The sequence below is a fragment of the Glycine soja genome, chromosome 4 (assembly GCF_004193775.1).
Source record: "Glycine soja cultivar W05 chromosome 4, ASM419377v2, whole genome shotgun sequence".
NCBI classification, from domain to species: domain Eukaryota; kingdom Viridiplantae; phylum Streptophyta; class Magnoliopsida; order Fabales; family Fabaceae; genus Glycine; species Glycine soja.
In genome coordinates, this window is record NC_041005.1 from 33671657 (window position 1) to 33696348 (window position 24692).

Consider the following 24692-nt stretch of genomic DNA (forward strand, 5'->3'; position numbering starts at 1 on the left):
TTGAAAGCAGTCCCATATTGCGCCATGTCCTCTAGGTGCTGAGTATGCAAGCTAACCATTCCTGTTTCTATCGCTGTAATAGAGGAAGGGTAGCCCATATGTAGTTTCTTTTGATACCTCCTCTGTCTTGAATATACCTGACAGGTTCTTTCAAATCCTCCCTTCCTATTTTGCGAAGTAAGACCCAAAAGTTGTGTATTCTGCGTGGGGGTGTAAATAGAAAGGCCCACCCTTTTATTGGGCCTTCCTCCCTCCACGTGACTGCTCTCCCCCTCCTCACATGATGCCTTTTTCATGTACTGCCACATAGGTCTCCTGAATTTTAAAATTTTCAACTCCAACTTTTTCACGTGCACTACATATGGTTTGTGTTTCTGCCACGTCACATGTTGCTATTCCTAATGCCATCCTTGCCTCTGCCGCACCACTGCTCCCCCCCTTTTCTTGTTTTCCATTTTCATGACTTGGGTTTTCCCTTTCTGCATAGGTTGCGCTCCCGACACAGTGAATCACCCCTTGTTTGGGTGTCTTGTCATGGTGGTAGGTCACCGCTGCCTATCACCCTAAAGTCCTTGTCTGTTCATCCAATGTGACCTGGCGTATACTGCGTAGCGTCCGTGGGCTGAGGGCATTACCTAGTGGGTAGTTGCGCTCTCGATGACCACTGGATAATGGGTTTGTTCCATGGTCGTTGCTGCCGGCACTGGGAGAGTTGGTGGTCCTGCATGGCTCAGCTTGCGTTGCCGATGCCAATAGATCGTGCATGTCGCCTTCCTTCTCCAAAGTGTTTGTCAATCTCAGAATCAGGTTCCCGAGGTAGCTTTCGTCAGAGTCAATCTTCTCCGACGATCCATTGAAGCTGCGTCATCTTCTACGATAGTCATGGCTGCCACCGCCATATTCCTCCACTACGAACACTTTAAAACACTCATCGCCTATGTGGACATCGATGGTGTGCTTGATTGTCAGCCTCCATGGGGTCTTAACGAGCACCCTTTCTTGGTCCAGCCTCCGTTTGTCCTCGACGTCATCATCCATGTCCACCATTTCCCCCATAGGAACCAATATCTTCTGGATATATTTCATATCCCAAGCCTGAAGCGAGATACCCCAACATTGAACCCATGTTAGCCTGAAGCCTATGCATAAGCTTGGGCTCCACTTCTCCATTGAGTAAAACATCGATGCGCCTCCATGTTGTCGGCCATTCATGACTTGTTCTACTCCGGCGTTAGTGAGACCAAGTAGTAGGACTAGATCTTCCCCTATGTACTTGGGTGATATGTTCATTCCTATCTCCCACAGTAGCTCATCGTCCAATCTATCAAACATGGCAGGATTTTTTAGATGCCCTACCCACGCATCCTTCAACCAATTGTTATCTTCTGGTCCTATGTCGAGGTGAACCGAGGATATTGAAGTGTCATGTCTTTGGGAATGGTTGTTGTAAGCCAACCTTTGTCCCGGAGGTCTGATATTTCTTGTCAGCACCGCCATGTATGAGCTCGGGTTTATATGGTGTTGTTTTCTAGCTCGATCAGCTTCAGTTTGATTACTCTCGACGTGGTCCTGTGGTTTGTTTCCTGAAGCCACCTTTCTTGGCATCTCCCTTCCATACCTTGGGATGTTAACGTATAATTTCATCCCACCAATAACGATCCTGTCCAGCTTTTTTGCCAAGCAGTGGGCATTGTTGACCCCTTCGAATCTGACAAAACCGTACCTCCTTCCATTGTAGTTTCTTCAGTTGGGTATGAAGATTTCCCTCACATCACCCCACTTTTTGAAATGATGCCATAACTCCTTTTCTGTAATGTTGTCAGAAAATCGGGTGAAGTAGAAGGATGATATATCCTTGTGATCCTTCCAGTTTGAAATGGCATTTTGCTGATCTCTTTCTTTGTTTCCTGGATATACTCGTCAGAGCTCCTCCCTGAAGCTCACTCTACCTCTCTCTGCTACATGACATCTAAACCTATCTCTCTCCCACCCAGTGTTTTTCTCTCTCTCTACCCATCTCTCACTTCTTCCATGGGCTTATGAACTGGGATAACTTAACTTTCCTATACTTAGCTGTAGTCCTTCTTAAGCAGTTTGTTAAAAAGCATTGGCAAGAGGGTGAGGACTCTTTTGAACCTCCTGTTGTTGCTAGTGATGAAAAGGTAAATATGCTTTCATTTTTATTGTGAGCATTATTGATATGTAGATGTCTAGAAGCTATTGCAGGAAATAATTTTCTGAGCTTGATTTATTAAGATTTAAATATAGGTAAACTAATGAGATCTTTGAAGTTTGAATTTGATATAAGTAGTGCGGAAGTTAGGCTATGGTCCTAAGATATGAAAGGTATATTCTAGAAAAGGAAAAAAGAGGGATATGTGAAAAACAAACATGAGAGGTTGTTATGCTAAGTGGAAGCATGAGTGGGGTCCACAAGGAGGTGTCAAGATTTTGAGGTGGTTATGATTTAGAGACTAGAGAGTGATAGGGAATGTGGACATTTTTTGGAAAGCTTGGATTGGCCTTGGGGCATTAGCAGGATGTGACATTTCATCGCTACTCTGCATTTTTCTTTTATCTTTTTTGCATCATGTACTTTTTTTTGTTTCTTTTATACTAAAAAGTCTAACAATTAATCATTTTCAATGTTTTAATAGTTACACAAATATTTCACTTGGTGTTATTTTGCTGGTTGGCATCATAAATCTGATTGTGATTTGAATTTGTTTTGAGGTTTAGATACCTCACCCTTGGATTATAAATACATCTTTTGGTCTGTCATTGGGGGCCTGAAATCACATTGCATAATATAGTGCTGGATTTGGACTTATTAGTTTTGTCCTTCAGTTGTTGTTGTCAATGCCATATATTTCCTTGCAGTTGGTTGTTTGCAAGTGTTTCTAGTCTATGATAATACCAATTAATTTGGTATTTTCCTTCTTCTTGGGATCTAGACTGCTTCTATCTTAGCGTTTTACTGGATGAATAATCATTTGCGCTTACTTATAGAAAATATCTTTTTACTTAAAAAATGTCCAAAAATTCAAGATAACTGGGTAATTTTTTTAAATATGAAAAGCAACAAAAAATCAATTTCTGTTTTTTGCCCCTCACAAGTAAGAGTAGTTTATTAAAATAAGCTCTAAAAAATGCTTAAATGGGTGGGGGAGAGAAAATGAGTAGAGAGAGAAACATTGGGTGTGGGAGAGATAGACTTAGAGGTAAGACAATAGAGAGAGCTAGAGTGACCTTTGGGGAGGCATTCCGATGGGAATATGCTGGAAACAAAGAAAGAGTCAAGCAAAACTACATTGTGTCTAACTGGAGAGATCACGAGGATATCACATCCTTTTACTTCACCTGTTTTGCTGATGACATCACGGAGAAGGAGTTGTGGCACCATTTCAAAAAATGCGGGGACATTAGGGAAATTTTCATTCCAAATCGAAGAAACTACACAGGCAGAAGGTATAGATTTGTTAGATTTAAAGGGGTACGAGATATCCCATACACGGCAAAGCAGTTGGATAGGATTGTAATTGGTGGGATGAAATTATATGTCAACCTCCCAAAGTATGGAAGGGAGTTGCCAAGGAAGGTAGATGCAGGAATCAAAACACAGGTACACAAGGACAGAACTCAAATAGAAGATGCTTAAGCCCGACAAGCACGCCAAATAAATCCAGCCTCATATATGGATGTGCTGACATGAACTATCAGTTTACTAGGACAACGAGTGACCCCCAACAGTCGTGTATCTTCAACATCCTCGGTTCACATCAACATTGGCCAGAAGACGTGGGGAGGGCACCTATAAAACCCAGCCATGTTTGAAAGAATGGAAGATGAGCTATTGTGGGAGACATGATTGGATATAACACCTAAATACATAGGAGATGACTTGGTCTTGTTACTTGGTCTCACCGACACTGATGCAGAACATGTCATGAATGGCAAAAGAGAAGGAGGCACATTGGTTTTCTACTCAATGGAAAGGTGGAGTCCGAGCTTACGTACAGGATGTAGGCTGACCTGGGTTCAATGCTAGGGAATACTACTTCAAGCCTAGAATACGAAATATATTCATCAGATTGTGGCCGTTATAGGAGAAATGGTGGATATGGATGATGAAGTGGAGGAGAAATGGAGGTTTGATAGAGCAAGGGTACTCATTAAGACTCCATGGAGGCTGACAATCCAACACACCATTGATGTTGTCGTTGGCGGTGAAACTTTTAAGGTACATGTCATCGAGGAGTGTGGTGGCGGTTATCGCGACTGCCTCATGAGGGGTAGAAGTTTTAGGGGCTCGTCGGATGAGATTGACTCCGACGACACCTGGGTAGCCTCTCTCCAAAATCGCAAGACAAGATGGGTTTTGAATAGAACATGCACCACCTATCGGCAATGAAATCGCGCATAGCTCCATCCCACATCGCTACGACACCCATCACCGCACCGAAGACCAACGGGTAACAATATTACCCAGCAGTCAAAGAGACCACAACTACCCGTTAGTTATTGACAATATCCCGTGGTTGTTTGGCGGAAACCAGCCACCAACTCCGTGTGGACATAAAAAGAGTCCAGGGAGGCAGGTAGGGGTCACCTACCACTGTGGCGAGGCAGCCAAATAGGGGTTTGGACAACATATCGGGTCCTCCAACCTTGTAGCAGGGGCACAAAAGTTTCACCGAAATGGTAATAAAGATAGTAGGGAGTCCAGCGGTGCAGTAGAGGCTCGAAAGGCACCAACAAATGAAGCACGTGATGAGATAGAGGTTCAAGACAGCTTTGGTACATGTGACAATTTCAAAAATAAGGAGGGTAGTGAAGATGCAACTGAAGAAGCAACACATGACTAGGACCATGCGGATGCTACTTGGTTAATTAAAAGGATGGGCTTTCTAACTTATGCCCCCAATGCAAAAACTTACAACTTGGGCCTCAATCCAGTAAACAATAAAGCAAGAGTTGAAAATACCTAGCAGGTGCATTCAAGACAAAGGAGGTGCCAAAAGAAATCCCAACTGGGCCATTCTTTATCCACTACAGTGGCTGAAACACATACAAGCAGCTTACAACTGCATCACCCACAGAACATGACTCAACAGGAGGCAATGTTCAATTCTAATCAAGACCCTATCATCGAAACACCTATAAACAATGGAGGGTTAGAAGCAATTTCAGATTCTGAAAACCAGCACATTCAAGAGGCAGCTCACATATGGAGCATGGCTAAACAATTGGGAGCTACAGGAGGAGAGAAGCAGAATATAATCATTAAAAAACTTCAGTATATAGAAGAAAGGGACAAGGCAGAAGTGGAAAGAAGGCGAGATAGCAGAAGGAATCAATAAATATAGTTTCATACAATGTCAAAGGTTTAGGGAGGGCTGTAAAATGGGGAGCAATTAGAAGATTGATTAAGAAAGAGGGTGCAGATATGATCTGTCTTCAAGAGACAAAGAAAGAAATGGTTGGCAAAGCTATGTGTCAGGCTTTATGGAGGGATGTAGAGGTTAGTTGGGGAATGCAATCTGCTAATAACACAACAGGAGGTATATTATGTTTGTGGAGTGAAAAATCATTTAGGCTTTAGAGGAAAGTCATTGGCAGTGGTTTTATACTTATGGTAGGGAAATGGATCAAAGAGGCATAGTAGATCAATATTGTTACCATCTATTCACCATGTGACATTCATAATAAGAGAGTGCTATGGGACTCAGTAAAGCAGCTGAAAGATTCATTGTCTGGGGGACTGTGGTGTATCTTAGGTGATTTCAATTCCATCAAGGATCCAGATGAAAGGTTTGGCAGTGGTCACAGGTTGTCCGGGGATAGCAACATCAAAGAATTTAATGATTGGATAGATGATATAGAGGTACTTGAGGTACCATGGTTGGCTAGAAAGTCCACCTAGTACAGAACAAATGGTGCATCTAGGAGTAGGCTTTATAGGTTCTTGGTCTCTCCTGAGTGGCTTAGCAGATGGCCTGGCAGCATTCAAACTACTCTTGCAAGGAATTTTTCAGATAACTGTCCAATTTAGCTTTGACCTAAGGATGTAGATTAGGGTCCAAAACCTTTTAGGATTCTAGACTACTGGCTATTAGACAAATCCTTCAAAGAAATTGTTCATCATTGCTGGACATCTAATCAGCAATCAGGCTGGGGAGGCTACATTCTCAAAGAAAAAATAAAGAGATTAAAGCACAGGTTGAAGATTTGGAACAAGGAGTAGTTTGGAAATACTTTCAAAAAGGTCAAAAAGTTTGAGACTGTATTAAACAAATTGGAGGAAGACACAAGCCAAAGACAGCTATCTCCCCAAAAAGAAGCGAAAAGGAAACAACTACAGGAAGCACTATGGGCAGCAGCCCTAGCTCATGAATCTTTGTTGAGGCAGAAATCGAGATCGAGGTGGATCAAGGAGGGAGATTGCAATTCACGTTACTTCCATCTGATGATGAATGCTAATCATAGGAATAATTCTCTAAAGGGGGTCCTGATTGATGGAATATGGATAGACGAGCCTCATAAGGTGAAGGAGGAAGTCAGATCTTACTTATCAAAAAGATTTCAAGAAATAGATTTTCATAGTCCCAAGCTTGATGGTATCAATTTTCAAACCATCAATCAACAACATAATTTCATGCTGGTGGCTCCTTTTCTAGAGGAGGAAGTACGGTAGGCTATTTGGGATTGCGAGAGTGAGAAAAGCCCTGGCCTTGATGGACTCAACTTTAAGTTTATTAAGAAGTTCTGGCAGTTGATCAAACCTGATGTCCTTCATTTTCTAGATGAATTTCATGCTAATGGTGCTTTTCCCAGGTGATGTAATGCATCCTTCATAACATTAATCCCCAAGGTGGCTAACCCACATCTCTAGAATGATTATAGACCTATCTCTCTAATAGGTTGTATGTATAAGATTGTGGAAGAGCTGTTGGCTAAAAGAATGAAGAAGGTGTTTCCAACTATCATAGATGAAGCCCAATTTGCCTTCATTGAAGGTAGACATTTACTTCATAGTGCACTCATAGCTAATGAGGTGATTGATGAAGCCAAAAGGAGTACCAAATTCTGCCTTGTCTTCAAAGTAGACTATGAGAAGGCATATGACTGGTTTCATGGGACTTTCTATTCTACATGTTAAAGAGAATAAGCTTCAACCCCAAATGGGTCAAATGGATTGAAGGGTGTATGAAATCTGCATCTATTTTAGTTTTGGTGAATGACAGCCCTACGACATAGTTCCTGCCCCAAAGGGGTCTAAGACAAGGGGATCCATTAGCACTCTTCCTATTTAATGTTGTAATTGAAGCTTTGAATGGGCTGATAAGAAGAGCTTTGGAGGAAAATCTGTATAAGGGGCTCCTAGTTGGTTCTAATAATGCAAGCATAAGCATATTACAGTATGCGGATGATACAACCTTTTTTGGGGAAGCTTCTATGGAGAAAGTTAAAGCTATATAAAAGCTATCCTAAGGACATTTGAACTTGTCTCTGGCTTAAAAATCAATTTTGCTAAGAGTTGTTTCAGAGCATTTGGATTAATAGATTAGTGGAAGCAATCTGCGGCTAATTATGTGAATTGTAGTTTGTTGGCTTTTCCTTTTGTTTACCTTGGCATACCCATAGGGGCCAACCCGAGGCAGTGTCAGATGTGGGATTCCATTATCCAAAAATGTGAGAGAAAACTAGCAAAGTGGAAACAAAGACATATATATCCTTTGGGGGGAGAGTGACACTCATTCAATCAGTGCTAACATCAATTCCTATTTACTTCTTTTCTTTTGAAGTAGGCAGGACAGACCATGAATCAATATGATGGAGGGATTTAAAAAGGGCTATCCATCATTCACACCAGGGCAGGGTTATCCAAAATGGATTGAAATGGAGGGTAGGAGCTGGGGATAAAATCAAATTTTGTGAGGATAAATGGATCTGTCAGGAAGAATCACTAGTAGAAAAATATCCTAGACTTTACCTGATCTCATCACAGCAACACCAACTTATTCGACAATTGGGAACTCACAAGGACACTGGTTGGGAGTGGAACTTTATCTGGAGAAGGCCGCTATTTGACAGTGAAATTCACTCGGTTGTCAGTTTCCTTAGTGAGGTTGAAGGCAAGTCCATACAGCAACAGGGATCTGATGGTTGGGAGTGGATAGGAGATCCATCAGGTACATATTCTACACATAGTGCTTATCTTTTGTTCTGGGAGGAGGCAACAGCTGGAAGTCAGGAGGATTGTTTTGAGGAGCTATGGAAAATAAATATCCCAAGCAAAATTGCTATATTTGCATGGAGATTATTTAGGGACAGACTACCAACAAAGAAAATTTTGCGTTGAAGACAAGTGCAAATCATGGATATGTCATGCCCTTTTTGTAGAAGTGTGGAGGAGGATTCATCCCATTTATTCATTCATTGCATTAAGATCCAACCTATATGGTGGGAAACCATGTCTTGGATTAATATTAAGGGTGCCTTTCCTTTAAATCCAAAACACCATTTCCTTCAACATACATATGCTCAGGTTGATGGCATCAGGGTCAAGAGGTGGCAGTATTGGTGGTTGGTTGTAACATGGTCCACTTGGCAGCTTCGAAACATAATTTTGTTCTCCAATGCAACTTTCAATGGTAACAAACTGTTTGAGGATGCAACATTCTTAATTTGGACTTGGCTTAGGAACTTGGAGAATGATTTCACAATGCACTTTAATCAATGGCCAAGTAACATCCAACAAGGATTTTTGAAGTTGTAGAGGGTAGTATCACTTGGATAAACAACAGATGTGTATTCCATATATAGCCATAGTCTGGTTTCTATTTAGACTGTGTTTGTCTGATTGAGGAACCATTTATATGGCTTTTTACCTATGTACTCAGTACCTCTGGTACTTCATTTTCATTTATATATATATATATTATTTTTTTTGCCGATAAAAAAAAAGCTCTAAAAAGACTATTGTAAAAGCACTTGTTGTCAAAGCTTATGTCCACAAGCTGCTATATCTTTTCCCCATTGAGCTTTAGGTCTGCTGGATTTTTCTTTTCACTGGACAATGATGTAGGGTAATATCAAGGTTTGAATGCCTTTTAGCTTAATTTCAATGGTTCAAAGTTGTCCTCATGGATCTCATATATGGCACTGCAAATAATATTTAATTTTCTGAGCATGAAATTCTGGAGCACTAAAATGATATGTCATATGTGTATACATTACTAATAAGCATGTTCTTGTTCCATGTCAATCTATAATTTTTATTTTCTGTATAAGACCATTTAATTAAACTGTCTACAAAAAAAGAACTTTTCTGATACTAACTAAAGTTTGTTCCATCATCAGGAAATCATCCGCATAATGCTTCTATTGGCATTGAATGACCCTCATAAGAAAATTTGCACGACTATTGGTATGGTTGTGGCATCCATTGCAATGCATGACTGGCTAGAGTTATGGCCGGATTTGTTACCATTTCTCCTGAATTTGATTAACAATCAAACCAACATGAATGGAGGTAAGCATTTCTGTTTGAGTTAGTGATTTTTGGGATTTTCTATGTATGAATGATTGTGGAAAAGCCTTGGGTAGTAGAGAGTAGAGACTAAACATTACATGGTAGGAGCACTTTTATATCCCTGAGTTGCCAATTGCTTGCTTGATGTTTTTCTTTCCCGCTAGTGACTTCTAGATTCATTCACTTTCTCTATTAGGTTTTCCAGAAATAATTTTATGATCGATAATTGCACTGCTTTGGGGCTACAATATTTGATGGAATTTTAGAATGTGAATCAACTTTTTAATTTGTTTATTTCTTAATAATTTTATCTAGTGCATAGAGCTATGAGATGCTTGGTTCTTCTCTCTATGGACTTGGATGATAAAATGGTTCCAAAATTAATACCTACTATGTTCTCGAGTTTTCTGAAAATTGTCTCCTCTCCCCAGGTTATGTTATGTATATTTTTCTGTTAACTTTCTAATTATCCTGTTTTGTATGTTTCTTTTGGTGTGCTGTGTTACATTTATTGTTCTCTTAGTTTTTTTTTCTCTTTTCATTCTTATTTTTTGGAATAGTTTTTGAGAATTTCTTATCCTCTTGCATTTGTACCTCAAAGTTCCCGTTATATCATTCCCCTACCTTATCTCCATTGTTACATATTCTTAACTTTCTGCTTTAGAAAGGAAGATAGCATACTGAATGAATTAACAAGTCCGGTACTCTAGTTATGGATAGGACTTAGTAGTCCTTTCTGTCTACCTGTATTTTGCATTTTTTCATTTGTCAAAAGTTTTGCCATTTAGATAGTGCTGACTTTTTGAAGTAAAATTGAAATATTTGAAATAATGTAATTTGTTTTTGGTTATTTATTTAAATACTTCTCCAGATCTTTGAATTCTACTTAAAAGGGAAAACGAAGAAAATAAAGGAAAATTACCATTTTTCTGTTTATAGGTTAATTGAGTATCTTCTGATACCTATACAGCTTTCTTACTGCCATTCAGATATATGATCCATACATTCGAATAAAGGCCCTTTCAATAATCTATTCTTGCACTTCTATACTGGGGACAATGAGTGGTGTCTATAAGGTATTTTTCCACTAAGTGATTGTTGTGAACTATTCCTGGGGATTGTTTGTTGGGCATTTTTCTTTTTAACTATTAACAGATAAAGGCATTCTGTTTAGGAAGAAACTAGTTCTCTGATAGTTCCTTTGCTTAAACCATGGATGGGCCAATTTTCTTTTATTCTACAAATTCCAGTTCAATCTGAAAATCCAGATGATTGGAGTATTAAAATGGAGGTTAGTCTGGTTCTTTTTAATAGTCTTTCCCCCTATCTATATGTGTCTCTGTGTTTAGTGTACAAACACAAACAGATCTATATATTTCCTATGTAGTAACATGATGTTGTGTTTACGCTGTTAAGGTTTTGAAGCAGTGTTGTCAAATGGCGGTTATGGCGGCGCCATGGTGGTATGACATGGTGGATTTTTGAAAAAACACCACCAAATAGCGGTGGTGTTGCGGGTTTCAACTGGTCGCGCCATGGCAGCCGTCAAAGGTTTAACGGTGGTGGCAGAATGGCGGAAGAAACATTTTTTTTTAAATTTTCCCAAAATGACAGATTGGGCCGTCTTGGGATGATTCGACCCAACCCTAAATCTGGTTTTGGAATCAAAATGGGATGAGCAGCACGCACTAGCGCGAGCACCACGCGAACTCCTGAACTCCCGAAGTCGACGACGACACCACGCGGGCACCATGCACCAACGCGAGTTCTCTCACGGTCTCAGCCGAAGTCGACGACGGCACCACGCGAGCACCACACATGCGAGCAACGAACGGTGATGGCAATGGCTACAGACGATGGTGGCAACACCCTGGTTCTATTTTTTTTTGTTCTGTTTTTTTGGTTTCTGTTTGACACTCTTTTTCAATTTTTGGTTCTGTTTTTTTGTTTCTGTTCAACCTTCTTCTACTAATTACATTGGAGAAGATGATTAGAGCCTCAACCTTTACTTTGCACTTTGCATTATGCTTTTATCCTTTTGTTATTTTGAACTCTTGAATGAGTTTATTTGGTGTTGGTTATTGGTTATTGTGTGAACTCATGAAACTTTTTTAGTTTATTTGAATGCAATCCATTATTTTTTTAATTTTATTTATATTTATTTTTTGTTAATATTCATATGTGCATATATATATATATATACATATATATATATATATATATATATATATATATATATATATATATATATGTATATGTCATACCCTAATTTCGTCCGGGGACCATCCGTTGTAAGGATGCGACCCTCGTTTGACCACTTCGAGGTACTTGGCACCCATCGTTAGGCAATTTGTGAAGTTCCGTGACGTGCCGGAAGTCAAAAGAAAGCATTGTAGCACAATCCGTAAAGTTCCGCGACATGCTGGAAATTAAAAGGAAGTATTAGTGCGCAATCTGTAAAGTTTCGTAACACTCCGGAAGGCAAAAAGGGGATGATTACGTAATCCGTAAGGTTTCGTAACATTACGGAAAGAAAACAAGCATCATTACGAAATTTGTAAAGTTTCGTAACGTTACGGAAAAAGAATCACCAAAAAAAGGCAGGGTGTACTTAGTAAAAATGGAGGTGCAAATAGCAACCAGGCCCACTTGGGCCTTCCAGAAAATTCCTCCAGAAGCAACCTCCTGGAGGAAGCAACATAGCTCGCTTGGGCGAGCTGGGTGGCAAGCATCTCCCCCATTTTCCTATAAATAGGGGGAGAAGTGAAGAGGAAAATTGTTCAGCCCTCCTGGTAATTCGAGAATCACTTGAAATTAGTGAAAAAAATTGGTTCTGTGAAGAAAATCCAAGCCAAGGCGCTGCCGTAACGTTTCCGTGGGTGATTTCGCGAAGATTTTCTGTCGTTCTTCGACGTTCTTCATTCGTTCTTCGTCGTTCATCGGTCTTCAACCGGTAAGTTCCCGAAATCGAACTTTTCAATTCATTTTGTGTACCCTTAGTGGTCCTCATTTGCTTTCACGTGCTTTGATTTTCATTTCATTTACTTTCCGTACCCCCTTTTGACGTGCTTTAGTCATTTGCTTAAGTCATTTTTCGCCTAATCAAAAAATAAAATAAATTTCCATCGATCATTTGAATTGTAATATCCGTTAATTTTCGTTAAAATGAAATCCGACCATTCGGTCATGTCGTAACCACGTTGGAAACAAAAAAGAGGTAAAATAATAATATAATAATCAAAAACATCTTTTAGTAAAATAAGTCAAAAAAAATCAATCGGACGTTTCTCTTTGGGATTTTTCTTTCTTAATCGAATCAACTAATAACCAAAGTGAAACTAAGGCTAAAATCAATTCATAAACCAAACTTTTATCATCGCCTAAAAAAGCCATTTTCAAAGGTCCAACGCCTTGAAATGGTCTTTTCCGCTTTTATTGGTTAAATGTAGATTTCTAAAGGCCTAAAATCAACATGTAACTTTATTACCTCTTTCAAAAAATAAAGAGATCATTAATGGTCCAATGCCTTAATGTCTTCTCTCTTTTCAAAAGAATCAAAAGTTTGTTTAATGGCCCAATGCCTTAAATGACATTTCATTCAATAAAAACATATCTTACAAAAAGAATAAAAACAACTTGACCAAACACTTTGTTCACAAAGAACTACGTAGGTCTGATTTCCTTATCACAATTAAGGAATACGTAGGAGCAAGGGAAACACCCTCGTCGACCGCAAAAAGATAAAAAAATGAAAAAGTACAAAAAGAAATAAAGACGTAAAAGGGAACATAAAAATTGAAGTCATGTTTGCACATTTAATTAAAGGCTGTCGTCTCTTGGGACGGACGCGTGGGGTGCTAATACCTTCCCCGTGCGTAAATACAACTCCCGAACTTTTCATTTAAAGTTCGTAGATCCCGTCTTTTCCAGTTTTTCCGACGATTTCCTCAAATAAACGTTGGTGGCGGCTCCGCGCGTATTCCTTTCTTGGAACACGCACCCACGAGTCACATGTCGCCTTCCTGCCGAAGGGTAGGTTGCGACAGTTGGCGACTCCACTGGGGACTATTTTTTGAGAGTTAGGCCATTTAATCTTGAGCAATGTTTTATCATGACATCCTCCTTTGTTGATTTCCCTTTATTTTTTCTTATGTTCTTGTGTGCATAACCCTTTGATGCTTTTAGTGCGTTCTAAAATGTGTGCATGCGGTAAATATTTATTCATTTGATGCACACAAACACCAACACTATTTGCACACACAGTGAGTTGAAAAAGGGCCCTATACCTGGGTTCGTGGTAACATAAGGAGTGGAGGTGAATCTGTGATCATGCTAGGTCTCCGACTTGCTTGATTACAGTGAACCCTCATCTAGAGTTTTTTCTCTTTGATAACATATTGTTGCTAGTAGTCCCTACTGCTGCAATATGTTCTTTGAAGAGGATGATACCTCTAGAGACCATCAAGAGAGATATGACCACCTTGGGGATTATCACTAAAAACCCTTTTAGCTCTCTCCCATATAGGGCCCTTGAATAAGGGCACGAAGCGGACACGCTGCGTGCCATTTTTTCACACTGCCATGCATAAGTGTCACGTACCCTTTTGCTTATATTTTGTGGATATTGTCATAATGTACATCCTCGTATTGTACCTTTCGCATATGCATCATGCGCGGGTTCCGTCTTAATCCCCTCTATTGGGCAAACCAACGGAGGGTCCGTGTCACCTTCTTAAATACATACGTTGGGCAGTTTGCTACCCCAAGACGTTGTATCAAAGAAGGAGACAATTTCCCGGGCTCCCGTATTCATAAATTGCATCTGTGTCATGTGCATTCCTTCATGGATTCATCCATTCCACCCATGATAGATGTCGGAGATTTGATTCGCACCGATTTTTGTTTCGCTTTAGTAAACATGGGGACAAATCAAACTAGCAAAAGGTTTTATCAAGTCAAGGTTAAGGGCCTAGACATCACCAGCATTAAGGAGTTGGGGCAATTGATGGGACCTCTCCAAATGCAAGCCTTCCGCAAGGCGTACGGAAAGATCTTAGATTTGACCATAGTAGAGATATCCACAGAAGCCATTGCATCACTCACCCAATACTATGACCAGCCCTTGAGATGCTTCACGTTTGAAGACTTCCAATTAGTACCGACTGTTGAAGAATTTGAGGAGATTCTAGGATGTCCTCTTAGGGGAAGGAAACCGTATCTTTTCTCCGGCTTTCTTCCCTCCTTAAGCAAAATTGCAGTTGTGGTCAGGGATTTGGCGAGGGGATTGGACCGCGTAAAGCATACTCGAAACGGCATAGTGGGCCTACCACGAAAGTACTTAGAAGGCAAGGCGAGGGATATGACGAATCAAGAGGAGTGGGTCCCGTTTATGGATGTATTAGCATTGCTAATCTTTAGGGTTGTCCTTTTTCCAAACATGGATGGTTTGGTGGACCTAGCCGCAATTGACGCTTTCCTTGCATATCACCATATCAAAGAGAGCCCGGTGGTAGCTATCTTGGCAGACCTTTTTGACACATTTGACCGAAGGTGCGAAAAGAGTAGTGCACGGATCATCTGTTCTTTACCCGCTCTTTGTGTATGGTTGGTTTCACACTTATTGCAACAAGACGTAAGGCATCCATGTCTGCTCCGAAGCCATTGCTCGTGTGTCGAGAAAAGAAGAGTAGATTGGAACCAACACTTGGCTGGGATAGGAGGCAGAATAGTCAATTGGTTTCCACGATGGAAAGAAGGAAATGAGGGTTTTCTCTTCTCATGTGGAAGCTACCCAAACATCCCATTGATAGGAACGAGGGGTTGCATTAACTACAATCCCGCGCTTGCTATAAGACAGTTAGGGTACCCCATGAGGGGAGCACCGACGGAAGAAGGCCTGTCTCCTTTCCTTGTGAGAGATTTTGGCGCGCAAAGTTTCAAGGTTATACAAAGAGTCCATAAGGCGTGGGAAAACCCGTTAAGGAAAGATAAAGAACTTAGGGGCATTCGTAATGGCATCATTGGTGGTTATCATGAATGGCTGAAAGTTTATACACGGGGTTTAGATTGGCTCGCCAAGTTAAAGATTATCAACGAAGAGAATTTCGAAGCTTTGGAAGAAGATGAAGAAGTCCGAGCTCTAAAAACCGAACTAGGAAAAACGAGACTTGCCAAAGAAAAATTCAAGTTGGTCGCTACAGACGTCCGGAAAGAGTGTGCCGGGTTACGAGAAGAAAATGCAGCTACCGCAAAAGCCCTTGAACAAGAAACTAAGAGGGCTCGCAAGGAAGAGCATGGCCGTGACAAATTCCGTGGAGCATTGTGGGGAAGCAACAGTGAGCTCAAGCTTCGAAGGGAAGAGAAAGACTGATCACGAGCACATAGCATGGTCGTAAAAGAAGAGTTAGCCGCTTGCTCAAGGTCCAAAAGGAACTTGACTCAGCATTTGTGTGAGACAGAGACCAACATGTTAGCTATCATCACCAAGTACCAAGAAGAACTAAGTCTAGCCACGGCCCATGAGCATAGGGTGGCGGACGAGTATGCCCAAGTGTACGCGGAAAAGGAGGCTAGACGAAGGGTGATCGACTCATTACACCAAGAGGCAACCATGTGGATGGACCGATTTGCTCTTACCTTGAACGGGAGTCAAGAACTTCCTCGATTGCTAGCCAAGGCCAAAGCAATGGCGAACACCTACTCTGCCCCCGAGGAGATCCACAAACTTCTCGACTATTGTCAGCATATGATAAATCTAATGGCCCATATAATTAGAAACTGCTAGGGAACTTGTATTGTCACTCAGATCTTGACTAGTTATAACTTTTGAATAAAATGAGTTTACCCCATGTTTCTACTCCAAAAAAGTCAGTGCGAATCAAATCACTCCTGCATTTTATCCTCTAAACATGAATTCATAAATTTTACCTACTCCTCACGTTTTGTTTTTCTAGGAAAAACACCATAACTAAACGCGCCCCAAGGCATCCCTATCGCACCAGATCCAAATTTAGAACGATGGGTGATCAAGAGGAGACGCAGGAACAGATGAAAGCCGACATGTCAGCTTTGAAAGAACAAATGGCTTCTATGATGAAGGCCATGCTAGGAATGAGGCAACTCATGGAGAAGAACGTGGCCACCCCTGCCGCTGTCAGTTCGGCTACCGAAGCAGACCCGACTCTCCTAGCCACCGCGCACCATCCTCCCCCAAATACGGTAGGACAAGGAAGGAACACACTGGGGCACAACAGCAACCCCCATTTGGGATACAACCGAGCGGCTTACCCTTATGGATTGCCGCCTAATTACTCGCCGCCAGTCATGCAAGATGATGCGGGTCATATCTCTTCTCCCATCCTTGAAGGGGAGCCTCCTCGACAACCTGACGAGGTCCACGAAGATCATCAAGAGTATGCCCAAAGGGATGTTGAGTTCTACCCCCCGATCCTCGTCGAGGGGCCGGCACCCAACACTTTGCCTCAGCCCAAACTCACAGCACAACCAATAATCTTGTCCACAGAAGGACCACCCCCGGCGACCGAAGAAAGAAGGAAACTCGATCTCCTCGAGGAGAGATTGAGGGCTGTTGAAGGCTTTGGTGACTATCCATTCGCGGACATGACAGACCTTTGCTTGGTACCGGATGTTGTTATCCCCCCAAAATTCAAGGTGCTGGACTTCAACAAGTATAAAGGGACGACTTGTCCCAAGAACCATCTCAAGATGTATTGTCGCAAGATGGGCGCGCACTCTAGGGATGAGAAGCTATTAATACACTTTTTCCAAGATAGCTTGGCCAGAGCCGCAGTTGTTTGGTACACTAATTTGGAAGCTTCCCGCATCCGTACTTGGAAGGACCTGATTAATGCTTTCCTAAGGCAATATCAGTATAATTCCGATATGACTCCCGATCGCACTCAGCTACAGAATATGTTCAAGAAGGAAGGTGAGACCTTTAAAGAATACGCACAACGATGGAGAGACCTGGCAGAACAAGTGGCCCCTCCCATGGTCGAAAGGCAGATGATCACCATGATGGTGGACACCTTGCCAGCATTTTACTATGAGAAGTTGGTAGGTTACATGCTATCCAGCTTCGCGGACCTAGTGTTCACTGGGGAAAGAATCGAAGTAGGGTTGAAGAGAGGGAAGTTCGATTACGTTTCCTCTACAAGTGCCAATGCTAAAAGGATCGGAGCAACTGGGGCTAAAAGGAAGGAGGGAGATGCCCACGTCGTCACTTCGGTGCCCGCGTGGGTCAAAACCCCGCAGACATCTCATGGTACACATCAATACGTGCAACATCATCCGAGCTTCTCAGCTCACGCCAGGAACTCCTCTAACTCAGCACCCATGCAGCCTAAGGCACCCGTCCAGAGGGAGGCCCCCCAAGTTCCAACTCCAACCACGACTCACCCGGCCGGCAATTCCAACACAATGAGGAACTTTCCCCCGAGGCCAATTCAAGAATTCACCCCACTCCCAATGACGTATGAAGACCTCTTGCCGTCCCTCATCGCCAACCAACTGGTCGTGATAAATCCCGGGAAGAACTTCCAACCCCCTTTCCCAAAGGGGTATGATCCTAACGCAACTTGCAAGTACCATGGGAATACCCCGGGGCATTCCATCGAAAAATGCTTGGCCCTTAAATACAAGGTCCAAAATTTGATAGATGCTGGATGGCTGACATTCCAAGAGGATCGGCCCAACGTGAAAACCAACCCGCTCGCCAATCATGGAGGGGGAGTAGTTAATGCCATTGAGTCAGATAGGCCACGCGGGTCTAAACCTATAAAGGACATGGCAACCCCTAGGAGGTTTATCTTTGAGGCCCTACAAATGGGAGGTGTGATTCCCCACGGTGGGCATGAAGAGGACTCTTGTTTGTTGCATCCCGACGAGCTACATAGCATGGAAACATGTTTGGTAGTAGAGAAATTGTTGCAGCGAATGATAGATCAAGGTAGACTGGAAGTCGGTAATGAAGGAAGAGAAGAGCAGCATATATGTATGCAGTCCGTGGATGAGAGAAGTTTTGGAAAGCCTAAACCTTTGGTGATATATTTCACCAAGGGCGCAGCTTCGCAAAAACCCCGACACCCCTCGGCAGCTAAACCTGTCCCTTTCCCATACCAAAATAGCCACGCAGTCCCATGGAGGTACACACCTCCGAACAAAGAAGGAGAAGAAGCCATCGACATCAGTTCGTTGTCGACCAAGGTAACCAATATCACGGGGCTGAGCGGTGTGACTCGCAGCGGTCGCGTATTTGCGCCCCCCAACCTACCAATTCAGCCCACGAACGTCAAAGGGAAGGCAAAGGTAGTGGAAGAACAAGATGATAAAACACCCCTCACTCCGAACGAGGATACTCCGGTGAAAGGTCTTCCAGAGAAAAGGGATGGTTATGGCAAGAAGGAGGTGTCGCTAGAGGAAGCCAGCGAGTTTCTCCGCATAATTCAGCAGAGCGAGTTCAAGGTTATTGAGCAGCTCAACAAAACCCCGGCCAGGGTCTCACTGTTGGAATTACTCATGAGCTCAGAGCCTCATCGGGCTTTGCTAGTAAAGGTTTTGAACGAGGCCCACGTGGCCCAAGATATCTCTGTGGAAGGCTTCAGAGGGCTCGTCAATAATATCACTGCCAACAACTATCTCGCCTTCGCCGAAGAAGAAATCCCTGCCGAGGTGTCGCAACCTACCCTTCGGAGGGAGGGCGACGCGAGACTCGCGGGAAGCGTGTTCCACGAAAGGAATACGCGCGGAGTCGCCACCAACGTTTATTTGAGGAAAACGTCGGAAAAACCGGAAAAGACGCGATCTACGAACTTTTTAGTGAAAAGGTTCGGGAGTTGTATTTACGCACGGGGAAGGTATTAGCACCCCACACGCCCGTCCCAAGGGACAGCAGCCTTTAATCGAATGTGCAAACATGACTTTGATTTTTTTGTTCCCTTTTATGTTCTTATATCCTTTATACCCTTTATATTTTTTTCTTTTTTGTGGTCGACAAGGGTGTTTCCCTTTGCTCCTACGTATTTCTCAATTTGGGATGAGAAAATCAGACCTACGTAGTTCTTTCTTATCAAGTGATTCTTTTTTTTTTTACTTAAGTGGTGATCATTTTAAGGCGTTGGACCTTAAAAATGATCCATTTTACTTAGTGAGAAATTGAAATGACAAACTTTCAAAGCCTATTTTTGTGGACGAGCTTGACTAGGCGAGTTGATTTTTAGCCTTAGTTTCACTTTAGTTATTAATCAATTCGGTTAAGAATGAGAAATCCCAAAGAGAAAACGTCCGATTGATTTTCCGCTTTATTTTACTAAAAGATCCTTTTTTTGATTATTTTATATTATTTTTACTTCCTTTTTTGATTTCCAACATGGTTACGGCATGACCGAACGGTCGGAGTTTATTTTAACCGAAGCTAATGGATAATACAATTCAAATGTTCGGTGAAAATTTATTTTATTTTTAAGTTAAGCGAGAAACGACTTAAGTAAAATGGCTTAAGCACGTCAACAGGGGGTATAAAAAGTAAACAAAATGAGAATCAAAATGCACGAAACACAATGTGGACCACTACGGGTGCATAGAATGAATCGAAAAGCTTGGTTCGAGGCACTTACCCGTTGAAGATCGAAGAACGATGAAGAACGAATGAAGAACGTCGAAGAACGGTTCAAACCTTTGCGAGATTCCTCACGGAAAACGTTACGGAAACGTTTCGGAAGCGCCTCGGCTTAGATTTTCTTCACGGAAACAATTTTTCCAAGCAAATTCCAAAGAGAGAGAAGTGCCTAAAGGGCTGGGATCCTTTTCTTCTTCATTTTCTCCCCTATTTATAGCAAAATAGGGGAGATGCTTGCCGCCCAGCTCGCCCAGGCGAGCTCAGCTCGCCCAGGCGAGCAGGGTTGCTTCCTCCAGAAGCAACCGCCTTCTGGAGGAATCTTCTGGAGGGCCCAAGTGGGCCTAGGTGCTATTTGCACCCCCATTTTTACTAAATACACCCCCTCTGCTGTTTTTTTGGTGATTCTTTTTTCGTAAAGTTACGGAAACTTACGAATTTCGTAACGATACTTGTTTTCTTTCCGTAATGTTACGGAACCTTGCGGATTACATAATCATCCCCTTTTTGACTTACGGAATGTTACGGAACCTCACTTAATTATGCAACGATGCTTCCTTTTGATTTCCGGTGTGTCACGGAAACTTACGGATTGTGCATCAATATTTTTTTGGTTTTTCGGCATGTCCTGGAATTTCACAAATTGCCTAATGATGGGTGCCAAGCACCTCACGAGGACCAAAGAATGGTCGCACGTTATCAAGCAAAGGTCCCCGGACGAAATTAGGGTATGACAGTTGCCCCTCTTTACTTCTCTTTTATTGGAGATAAAAGAAAAGTAAAGATAAGACAATAATTTCGTCCCTCTCGATTTGACGAGAGTCGCGGGTGACCATAAAATCTCCACATGCAAATGACTTGTTGTCCCTCAAAATTTCACAAATTGCCTAATGACGGGCGCCAAGCACCTCACAAGGACCAAAGAATGGTCGCATGTCATCAAGCAAAGGTACCCGAAAATCAGTGTATGACACTAATTTCGCTCCTCTCGGTTGACGAGAGTCGCGGGTGACCGTGACTTGTCGTTCCTAGGATTTCACAACTTGCTTGATGATGGATGCCAAGCACCTCACAAGGACCAAAGAATGGTCGCATGTCATCAAGCAAAGGTCCCCGAAAATCAGTGTATGACACTAATTTCGCTCTCTCGGCTGACGAGAGTCGCGGGTGACCATGAAATTTCCACATGTAAATGACTTTGTTGTCCCCGGAGGAACAAAAGGTGCAGAAGACTGTGTCAGCCTCTGCATGCTATCAAGCGTTCTGTCTTACAGATAGCAAAAGAGTGGGTGCGAATAACCATAAGGTATCTCCGCGTATCTTGGGTGCAGAATGACCAAACTTGGTCTCTGCTTGTCATCGGGCCCGCCGCCTCTGGATGGCAAAAGGGTGCGGATAACCGTAAGGTATCTCCGCGTATCTTGGGTGCAGAATGACCAAACTTGGTCTCTGCTTGCCATCGGACACAACTGTGTCTGCCTAGCAAAGGGGTGCAGATAACCGTAAGGTATCTCCGCGTATCTTGGGTGCAGAATGACCAAACTTGGTCTCTGCTTGCCATCGGACACAACTGTGTCTGCCTAGCAAAGGGGTGCAGATAACCGTAAGGTATCTCCGCGTATCTTGGGTGCAGAATGACCAAACTTGGTCTCTGCTTGCCATCGGACACAACTGTGTCTGCCTAGCAAAGGGGTGCAGATAACCGTAAGGTATCTCCGCGTATCTTGGGTGCAGAATGACCAAACTTAGTCTCTGCGTGCCATCGGACAACAACTGTGTCTAAATAGCAAAGGGGTGCGGATAACCGTAAGGTATCTCCGCGTATCTTGGGTGCAGAATGACCAAACTTAGTCTCTGCGTGCCATCGGACAACAACTGTGTCTAAATAGCGAAGGGGTGCGGATAACCGTAAGGTATCTCCGCGTATCTTGGGTGCAGAATGACCAAACTTAGTCTCTGCGTGCCATCGGACAACAACTGTGTCTAAATAGCAAAGGGGTGCGGATAACCGTAAGGTATCTCCGCGGGCTACCAGCTCTTGAGTCATGGCAACAAAAGGCGGTGTGGTCGACAAAAGCGAGGCTCTGGCTCCTACGTATCCTCCAATGAGGAACTCAGACCTACGTAGTTCTGGATAACTTGTGAGACTTGAAGAAGTCTCGGTGTTTTCTCCACTAAAATGCAAACATGCTTTAGCAAAGAGACAAATATTCCAACTGATTTAGAGAAGCATATGCTTTTTTGAGTGAAAAACAATGCGTCTACCGGGGAAGGAGAGTCTGCTGATGAAATCTCCCATAACCATAAATGAGATTTTGGATGTTAGCATTTCGTTTCTAAATGACCATTTAGAGGAAACACTGGGTTCGACAAAAATAGAAGAAATCCACTCAAATTGTATCAATCTCGCACAGGTAAGTGTTTCATCCTAATTCCGAACCATAGATATGTCATGACTTGACTTTGCAAATTATTTCCTATCAAATCAAAATTACATGTGTGATCATGGATCAAATAGGACTTCCCTTGGGAATGGGTTCTTTTGGGGAGTTTTTCGGCTTTTGATTATTTTTTGCCTTTTCCTTTTCTGTTTTGGTTTTGCGCGAGGCGAACAAGTCACCGACGCACAAGATTTTGGTTGGTAATCAAAGGGAGAAGACCACTTTAGGTCATGGTTTCCTTTTCTTTCTTTTGTTCATTTGGTGACAATTCTGTATTGTTCAGATATTGTCTGGTCAAAAGACCTTTCTGCACATTTCTTCTAGTTTCTTTGATCAAGAACTTTCTTTCCTTCCCTTTTTTTTTACTTTCTCCCATTCTTTGGTTGGGAATTTTCTTTCTTTTCTTTTTGCTTTCTCCCACTCTTTGATTGGGAATTTCCTTTCTTTTCTTTTTGCTTTCGAGGGTAAGGATTGGCATTCTCACCCTGGGTCAAGGTTTATGGTGAGTCAGGATTCTGGCTCAAAGCTTGTAGAATGGCTAGACATGATACATGTCAGGGTTTGGTTTGGTTCAAGGATAAAAGGGATGCCCCGCATTATTTCCATGACACAAATGCAAAAATGATGATTTGGAAACTTTATGCAAAACTGGTCACGCATGCACCTATGCGGACACTCAAGTGTCAAATTTTTATGGTCATGTGATGCTAGGGCTCAGGATTCATTTCCACTATTTTAATCAACCCAATGTTTCCAAAATATGTTCTTTTATCAATTTGTGCATTCATCCGAGTCCATTTCGGGCGTCCGAGGAAATTTCACAGCATTCACCCTTCAGGTGTATACACATTTTTTTTCAAAAATAGGTTATGATCAATGAATTTTTTCAAAGAAAAGTTGGAAGTCACCTCTTTTCAAAAGCATGTTGGCTTTTCAGCTAGACAACTTATTTTTCTTTTTTCTCTTTTTCCTTACTTGCCTTTCTTCCCCTATTTGCCCCCTTTTTCTTTTCACTTTCTTTTCTTTTCTATTTCATTTTCTTTCCTTTTCTATTTCATTTTCTTTCCTTCCCTATTTTTATTTTTATCATGATTTTTTTGTTTATTTTACATATATACTTTTGGACGATGTTCCTAAACGAAGAACTCTACACGGTTCCAGAATTTCAAACATCATCGATAGTAATGATATATAAATACTAACGCACCAACCTAAACAAAATGTATGCGCTGTACAAATGACAATCGAAACAACAAAAACAAACATTAGTCTCTCAAGTCAAAACAATAACATAGAATAAAAAAATGACAAAAGAAATATGAAAGAAAACATGAATCTGGGGATTTCCCAGTCACGTGTCTCCACTCCCTCCCAGGAAGTCAAGCAAATCAGCCATCTCCTCATCCTCGTGGGCTTCTTCTCCATCGCCGGGAGCTTCTGGGGGTGCCTCTCCTGCTTGGGCCTCGGGCCAATCTCCGGGCCATGCAACCTCTGCCCTGAACTGGTCTGGAGTAGGGCATGAAAAAGGAGCGAAGCCCTGGCTCTGCATGCTAAGACTCATCTGGTACAGACAGTCATGGGTCCGTACATGTGCTCGGTGGTTGGCTGCCTGCTGGCGAACCAAATGCCGTAAATACTGCTCCATGTCAAATGCCCCAGCCTGGCCAGCCTGATGAGGTGGTGGGGGCGCGCCTGCGGCCTGTGGAGCATCACCCTGACCCTGTCTCTGGGTACAGTACTTCTCAATAAAAGCCCGGGTGATGGGCGGCCGAATCACCTTGGTAGGTGCAACGGGGACTCCGAACGACTGGCAGAGTCCTGTGATCAGTGCGGGGAATCCCAGGGCCCTGTTGGACTTATCTGGGTCCAAAGGGTGCCTAGTGGGCGCCATACCTGCAAAAATATAGATGGCATCAGCGATCAACTGAGCCACATGGATGCTCATCCGTGTCAGGATGGCGTACACCAGCTGGCACTTAGGCATGGGGAGGTCGGAATTGTGATCGGTGGGCAGGATGTTGCTGAGGAGCAACGTCATCCATATCTGGGTCAGGGTGGTCATATTGGTGCGCATGATTCGCAC

The 24692-nt window shown here is 42.4% G+C and overlaps 1 pseudogene; it reads left to right on the forward strand.

Moving 5' to 3' along the window:
- The window catches only part of LOC114410756, a 210811-nt pseudogene that overhangs the window by 14413 nt on the left and 171706 nt on the right, over positions 1 to 24692 (forward strand).